The sequence below is a fragment of the Arachis duranensis genome, chromosome 3 (assembly GCF_000817695.3).
Source record: "Arachis duranensis cultivar V14167 chromosome 3, aradu.V14167.gnm2.J7QH, whole genome shotgun sequence".
In the NCBI taxonomy this organism is placed as follows: Eukaryota; Viridiplantae; Streptophyta; class Magnoliopsida; order Fabales; family Fabaceae; genus Arachis; species Arachis duranensis.
This window is the reverse complement of record NC_029774.3, coordinates 34,739,686-34,747,290: the sequence shown is the minus strand read 5'-3', so window position 1 is coordinate 34,747,290 and position 7,605 is coordinate 34,739,686. Positions and strand designations below refer to the sequence as shown.

Genomic DNA, 7,605 nt, shown 5'->3' with positions numbered 1-7,605 from the left:
TCACTCCGCAACTGACAGTTTTTACGAATCCTAATTTTCTCTCTGAACCATGAGCAACTAAACCTCCACTGTTAAGGTTAGGAGCTCTGTCTATTGTATGGATTGAGACTATTACTTTTCTATTTTGATTCATGTACTGATTTATAATTCAAGAATTATTTTTGTTCTTTATTTTATGAACCTGGGTGGAATGGAAGTATGACCTTGGTTCTAATTGAGTTCTTGTGTAACTTGGAAAAGCTCTTTACTTGAACAACAGCTTGAAAATATATTCTCCTAAATTCTAATTATCTGGACTTAACAGGATACGTGACATATAATCCTCTTATATTTGGGTAATTAGGGTTTTTGTGGCATATAAACTAGAATTGAACTTCATCCTCTAATTAGAATTAAGTGACCAAGGAATTGGCCGTTGATGAATTTTAGAGAAGACTAAAAAGGTCTAAGGAATTAGGGTTTAGTCACATATAGTTTGCCATGAATTGAATCTTGCATGATTAAAATAGTTAGTAAGAAAAGTCAATCCATAAGATAGATATCTCTGAAGCCTTAACTGTTTTCTCCATATATTATTTACAACTTGTTTACTGTTTATTTTTTTATTCTCTGAATTACTGTTAATGCTTTTGAACCTTCAAACATCATTTTCTGTTTGTCTGACTAAGCAAATCACTTGACCATTGTTGCTTGATCCATCAATCCTCGTGGGATTGACCCTCATTCACCTGAGGTATTATTTGGTACAACCCGGTGCACTTGTCGATTAGTTTGTGGGCTATAAAATTTTGCACCATTTATATCTTGTATTTGTTTAACTATGTATTTAATTTCGATTAAATCGTGCTAAAGGTTCTTTCTGCAGTAGAAATTTATATGAAACATGACTCACGATCTCATGATCAGCAAGATCTTCGACTATCGAATGGCTAGGTGGCTTAAGCAGATGTTGGAAGACGTACATGAGCATCATGACCACCTCACCATTTGGCTCAATCTGGACATTAAAAAGGCATTGTACTTCTATTGGGAGACTGATTAGAGGTTCAAGTGTCATCATCTCACAAACAGAGCTAACATGGCATCAACCAGGTCGTTAAAATATATCGGTAGGTTAGCAACTTTCATGAAGACAAAGGCCAGGTTGGTAAGTAATTTGTTTCATTTTGTTATTAAGTTCATTTAATCTTAATATAATGTCATTGTTATTTGACTTAATCATAAAATGTGTTACATAGGAGGTTTGCTAATCAGCAAGCCACAGATCATTATGTGAGTAAACATATACAATTTTTAAATTAATTGTACCCCTAATCATAAAATGTGTTACTTAGGAGTCCTACACGTAGAGATTAGAGGCCAAACCCAGCAATCTTAGCATACTGGAGACGACGACAACAACTCCACTGCATCAGTTGTCGATCCTAATACGGTTTGGCGTGAGGCCGCATCTGAGCCATACAAGAATTACGTGGACGGATTGGGATCGTTCTTCGCCAACAACTTCTGCATATCCACATTGAGACAATCATCCACCTCTGCCACCAGTCGGCCCATCGATCCCGAGGACAATGTCGATTTGAGGGAGCAAGTGCTGCTCCTCACCCAGAGCTTTCACCAACAGACTCAGCAGCTGCAGGAGTCTAAGAAGAGGTATCAGGTGATCCTCTCACGCATGTCAGACACAGATGACCTTAGGCTGGAGTGAATGCAGGAGCTGGAGCGGCTTCAGCGGACGTAGCGACGACATACGGCGGTGTACCAAGATCAGATGTGTGCCCGTGGCAACGACACTGCTGGTGGCAACGGCGCGCTACTGGAAGGGCACAGACATAACCGCTTGGACCACCGCCTCAACAAGACCAGCGGGACGACGACTATCAGGATCTTTAGTGATTAAGGTTTTTGTTTTAGACTGATTGCTTGTATTATATCCTCTATTATTTAACTTTTCATTTTATTTGTACGCTTGGTATTTAATTTAACATATTTGATTTCTATTATTTAGAATTTGACTACTAATTGTGCAAAAAATAAATTTGAATAAAAAATTTAGAATTTGACCACTAATTGCATCAAAAAATTTAACCAAAAAAATTGAACTTATTGTCGGATTTACCGGAAAAAAATCTGACAGCAAATTTGCAAGGAAAAAATAGTTTGGCACCAATGTTACCATCGAAAAAATCAAATTCCGCCGCTAAATTCGCCGCAAATTACCGGCGGACAGCAAAATTCGATAGTAAACAATTACCGGCGAGATTGTCAGATTTAATCCGACTGAAATTCAATGGTAATCTTATTATTGGCAGATTATTTTTCGTTTTTCCGCCAATAAATTCGACGATATTTAACATTTTTCTTGTAGGATTACTCTTTTCTCATTTTATTTTTCTTCTACCCTTCTTCAAAAAGATGTAGAATGTAAAATTAATTTATATTTTTTAATTATTTTTTTTTATTTTTTCTATATTATTCAGCTAAAAAATTTGCAAAGTTCAAGTTTTTTTTATTATTCAACTAAAAATTTTGTTTTATTCGAGTCATTCAATTAAAAATTTCATAATTCAAAATAATTTATGTGTATGTAACTAAAATTTTTTATAACTAAATTTTTTGTGTTTGTTAACAAAAGTTTTAATGTCTTATTTGTTTTTTTTTTACGCCCTTAAAAAATAAAGAAAAAAATTAAAAAATATAGCAACAATATCAAGAAAAAAAAGAGAAAAAAATATAAATAAAGAAGAAGACAAAATAAAAAAAAAAGCAATAGCAACATCAGGAAGAGAAAGAGAACAAGGATTTGTCCGAAAAAGGAATAAAAAAAGATATTTAAGATAAAAAAATATTTTTTTATTATTAGACTAATTTTAATTTATGTGCTAATTTAATCAAGTTATTTTAATAAGAAATATTGTTTGTTCCATTTTTTATATATCAATTCTTATTTTTATAGTATAAAAAGTAATTTTTTTTTATCTTTCCTTATTTTTTTTTATCAATTTTAATATCGAAAGGCAAAATGTAGTATATAAGAATATATAAAAAAATATTAAAAAACTAACAAAATTTATTATTTTTGGTTAGTAATTAATCATCAATATTTAAAAGTGTGGATTAAAAATATGTTGTTTGTTTATTAGATTAAAAAAATTAGATTGATAACTAAAAGTATTTGTCAAAAACAATAAATTTTGTTGATCTTTGATTTTTGTTTTGTATATAAAAATATGATGCATAATTGCATATAACATTTTTCTATTTTTATATTCAATACTTAAAAAATAAAATAATAAAACCCAACCTCTTCGAATATGTCTAAAGTGCACCATCAATTTGTTAAAGCTCTCATGCTTAGAATATAGAGAATCATTCTACAACCCAATATAATCAGCAAGAAAAAAGAATTTGGAATATTTCTTAACTGGGTGATTCATATTCGTGGACTGAAGTCATCAAAACAAAACACCATTTCAATTTTGTCTGCATATAGAGATATATACAGAGATGAATAAGTGGTGTTATTTTGTTAGAGGCTGGGTTCTCTGTTTTGTTACCTTAATTTGTTAAGAAAATAAACAAAAGGAAGAGATTTCGCCCCGTTATTATTGTTTCATGCCGTGTACCTCCTACAGCTGTTGAGTGGGTGCGTGTCTTCTATCTTCTTCAAAGATATGACCAATATAATCTCTCTATATAATAATCGATAACGACTTATTTTCTTGCTCTTCTGCTACTTCAAGCAACTCATTCTTATTTGACTTCTTGGCCTACACCGGTGCAATTCATTATCATTGTATTATTTTATGGTTTTATCATCTTGCCATGTACGACTATACATTAATTTATTAATTTCGTGAACACTCCTTTTCTTCTTTGATCAAACTTCTAATAATCGAGGACAAACTAGAGTATGAACACTCAAAAGTCCTTACCTAAGCATTATACGAAAGCAGATACTTTTACTTTTTTTTTTTTATTTCTTAATTAATGTTTCTTCCTTCAATTAATCAATTTCCTCAAACTTAATGCTTGAGCTCATAGAGGACCTAATAAACCAAAACTGCAACAGGGGAAGGCACATAATTTTCAGGGTAAAGTACTAGTGTTTGATGTTTGAATTAAATTTTAATTTAATTCGTTTTAAACGTTTTATTTTTGTTTTAAAAATTTTTTAATAAATTTAATGATTTTCACACGAATAAATAATAGAACGACTACCATAAATATTAATAATATTATTGTTAAATTATATATGTTAAAAAAATATAATAAAATTCTTTTTGAAACACATTTTTTTATCGTTTTTTTGTTTGTAAAAAAGTTTCCAAATCTTATTAATCAATTATTAACGGGTCGGAATCAAAGAAAAATTTTTATATTAATAATCGTTGGTAATTTAATTTTACTTATCTACCAAAATTAAACGTTATTAGCTCTTAAATATGTTAATTGTTCTTGTCAAATTTAATTATGAGACAATATTAAATATATTTAAAATTTTTTAAAACTGAAATAAAAAACTTGAAAATTTTTAAGATTAAAATAAAATATTTAAAACCTTAGTTACTAAATTAGGACTTTGTTCTATGCTAAGAACCAAAAAATCTTTTAGTTATTCTATTCGTTACTTGTTTGAGGGGAAAATTTTTTTTTTATTCTGTGTCTCTTTTCCCACTAGAATTACTCTCTTTCACTCTGCATCCGATGAAAGTGCAACATATATTATTATAGTCACAAGAGAAAAGAAGTACAGGTGAACAATGTAAATGTATATGTTGAAGTCACAAATGTTACCATAAATAAGCAATGCATAAATGCATGTACAAGTGATTATTACAATTGCTCATAGTCTAATAATAGAAAGGGAAGAAGCCTAACCAAGGATTAAAAGAAAATGATCCAAAAATAAGTGATAGAAACAGAAATTTCCTTAGAGTTGGGCTGAAACTAGACCTTTCTTTACAAGGACTAGTCTAGAAGGATCAGCAAAGCGAACAGAGAAAGATCTAGAGAGAATATCAGGTTCATCAAGTGCAGCAGTCCCCTGATCAAAATTCTGAGAGTAAGTGTATGAATCATAAGGGACCTGAAAGGGTGTTGTTGCACTTGCACACTCAAAAAGCTTCTTCTTCTCTTTCTTGAGCTTCATCCACAGAATCTTCCACCTCAACTTACTTGATCTTGTCCCTGATAACGACCTTATGTCTTCAATCTCACTGTAACTGCTCCTTCCCAATTGGATTGATCTCCGGCTAGAAGAATTGCGCCAACACTTGGCATCCATGGCTGCACTCAGACAAAGCCAAAGAGTGTTGTAACTGTAAACAAGCTAAGCACAGTGAATGAGAGAAGTGAGAAAAGGGCTTTGAATATAAGCACATGACATGGGGATTTCGGTTTTTCAAGCAAAAGTGGATTGTCTTGTTTATTCTTTATAGGAACTTTCTTTTTTTGGCTTCACACTTCACTCACTCACCCAAAGTAAAGCCTAATCATGTAACCCCAGCTGAACAAAAAATAATATTATCTCTTTCATTATTATAAAATTAAAGTACAGCAAAGGTAAAGGCCAAGAGTGAAGAGTCCAAGACCTGCGCCACAAAAACTTAGTAAACTGATTATGTGGATCACACATTCACACCAACCTGTATAGTAATAACTCAGGCACGTGATGCACGTGACTGACTGCATGTGGAAACTGCTTTCTGGGCAATTTGCCATGTGGAACTCTGTTTTGGTGCAGCATTGACGTGATATTATTATTATATATCCTAATCATGCTTAGGATGCAGCATCTGCCATTTGCAGTTGCACTCATTCGGTTAGATAGGCGGCAATAGTGAGCAACATTAACCATTGCAAGTTTGATGACCGTTCGATAATAGCATAACATGTGTTTGTTTTTTTAAGAATGAGCTCAGCACCAAAAGTTAGAACAAATTAAGAAAAACCGAGAAACTAAAGAATAAATTAAAGTACTTAACATAAATAAAGAATAAACTAAAATATTCAGCCCACTTACTTTATACAATATTACCTGGTCTGTAATATTCAAAGAATTCCGTTAGAGAACTAACTTGAATATAATTAATTATAACCAATTAGTTAAAAAATATACTAATTACATATAAATAATAACATAATTCCTCATTATCTTTATTTTCTGAAATTTTAAAATTAAAAACAAAGAAAAATTAATTAAGTTAGCTTATGCCATAGTTAATTTTCTAGAATTTGAGTTTCTCATATTTAAATCCTCTCTTAATCATCGCCACTCATAAAGGACCTGTGACCAACTTCTGTCACCACTTATTGTAGTTTCTATGTTGAAGAATTAAAAAAAAAAATTCATCACTCATCTCTTTTATTCTATGAAGATTGATATTTTGTTGAATTATTGTATTTATTGTATTCAACCATATCTTAATAAAAAATAAAAATAAATTTTTTGAATATATCTAGACACACTTAAATATCATCACGTATCAGCGTATCCAATCTTATTCTTAACGTATATTTTTTAAAATAAATTTAGATATGGTATATTATTATTTATTAAAACAAAGAAATATTTTAAATATTTGATATAATTAAAATAAGTCACTGGCCATCGCATCGATTTTTCTTTTTTCTTTCTTTTTAGGTTTTGTATGCGCGAGTTATATGGAAGCTTTTGATCCTTGAAATTCGTGAACTATATTGCGATAAAACTTGGGTGAGAGGATCTCTAAAATTCTAATACCTAGTCTTAGCTTTGCCGAAAAGAATTGAAAAAGCATAACTGCATGCGAAAAGCGGAAAAAATAAAGGGTAAAAGTAAAAGTAAAAGGAAGAGCACCCAGCACTGCACGATAAAATGAAGAATTCATTCATAAATCATAATTACAGTGCTCTGGAAAAAAGAAAATACAAAATTTTTCTCAACTGAAGAATCTTGAGGGGAAACATCCCACAAAGTAATTGAATTAGAAGTAAGTAATTAGCTATAGATCAATGGAACATGTATGTGATTGCCAGCGCCACCAGCATAAGAAGATAAGCAATTCCTTGATCAAGGGAAGTGCCTGCTTTAATTTAAAAATTGAAGAAGAAAAAGAAAAGTTTAGTAGGATCAAAGAAAAGAATTAAAGAATGATTGAATAAAAAAGAAGACATGATTGGAGTAATTTACCATCACTTGAAGGAGCAGGAGCAGGAGAAGAGGAAGGAGTGAGTTGCTGGGCTTGGCCCAAACCAGCGACTACGGAAAGCACCAAACTCAGAAGCGAGAAGGAGAAAAGCGTAAAAGGCTTCATCTTCAACAAACAAAGAGAGAATTGAGAATTAGGAGTTGTTAGTTGAAAGAGAGAGAGAGAGAACTAGAACGGTATGTTATATATTGTAATAAGAAATTTCAAAGGAAAAAAGGAAAATGAATGAGTGGGTTTGAAGACCCGCCACCCATATCGACTGGACTCTGATTCCACGCGGGATACTTCTTCAACTCTCAAACACCCATCGTTTCCCATATTTATAAAGTGTTTCATTTTCTGTCTAAGTAAGGAACCAATATTTTTAATACAGCTAATAAAAAATTTAATAAAAATATTATTGGTATATTAA

At 31.4% G+C, this 7,605-nt stretch overlaps 1 long non-coding RNA gene across 1 annotated transcript; it reads right to left on the bottom strand.

The window, feature by feature from the left end:
• Nucleotides 1-6,848: 6,848 nt before the first annotated feature.
• LOC107478688 (uncharacterized) lies at nucleotides 6,849-7,489 on the bottom strand. Its single transcript, XR_002372149.2, has 2 exons — nucleotides 7,175-7,489; nucleotides 6,849-7,067 (listed from the first exon to the last, which is right to left on the bottom strand). It is a non-coding gene; the product is annotated as an uncharacterized LOC107478688 (long non-coding RNA).
• Nucleotides 7,490-7,605: the final 116 nt, after the last annotated feature.